Source organism: Euprymna scolopes, chromosome 10 (assembly GCF_053919585.1).
Source record: "Euprymna scolopes isolate OS-2025 chromosome 10, ASM5391958v1, whole genome shotgun sequence".
Lineage (NCBI taxonomy): Eukaryota > Metazoa > Mollusca > Cephalopoda > Sepiida > Sepiolidae > Euprymna > Euprymna scolopes.
In genome coordinates, this window is record NC_136491.1 from 72,997,166 (window position 1) to 72,998,031 (window position 866).

General features: G+C 30.9%; 1 pseudogene; it reads left to right on the forward strand.

The window, feature by feature from the left end:
• The first annotated feature begins 517 nt into the window (after positions 1-517).
• Positions 518-636, forward strand: LOC145286591 (5S ribosomal RNA; annotated as a pseudogene).
• Positions 637-866: the final 230 nt, after the last annotated feature.

The window sequence follows — 866 nt, forward strand, 5'->3', positions numbered from 1 at the left end:
AATACTATTATAAACTAAATATGATTTAATAAAAAAGTACTAGCCGTCCTTACATGGCGTAGCCCGAGAGTTAAATTTATGCTGCTTTAATAATACACACAGAATATCAAATTAATTTGAAATTAAAAAAAGAAAAATAATAATTTCATATAGTAATTAATTAGTGAATAGCGTGCTAAAACGCAAAATCGTCCTAGTGGACAAAATTTAATCAGTAAATTATTGTTTCGTAAAAAAAACTTATTTCTTTAAAGTCTTTTGTTATTTCACGTAGTAATTCATTAATTAAAAAACCCTGCTCTCCTGAGAAAAAATATATAGAAGAAATAGACTTAAAATATGTGTTGCAATATTTTTATATTTATTGCTTGTCGCTGAATGCTGAATGTTACCGATGCTCTTTCACTCGCTCACGTTCTTTCCCTCTCTCTCTCTCTCTCTCTCTCTCTATATATATATATATATATATATATATATATATATATATATATATATATATATATATATATATATATATATATATATATATATCACGTTGACACACCGGTTCCCGTCAGATCACCCAAGTTAAGCAACGTTGAGCCTGGCTAATACCAGATGGGTGACCATTTGGGAATTCTAGGCGCTGTATGTGTTTTCCGCTTATCTCGGCATTGTTTCCAGTCGTCCCAAACCTCCATTTGCCACTGGTATTCAACAATGTTGACTCAGGAGAGGTGTGGTTGGAGATTGCGCAACTCTTGCCACACAAATTTCACGCGCAGGCACCCTTACCGTGGGTATCCATAGTCTGTCAAGACTGAAAGAAGCCTTTATATATATATATATATATATATATATATATATATATATATATATATATATAT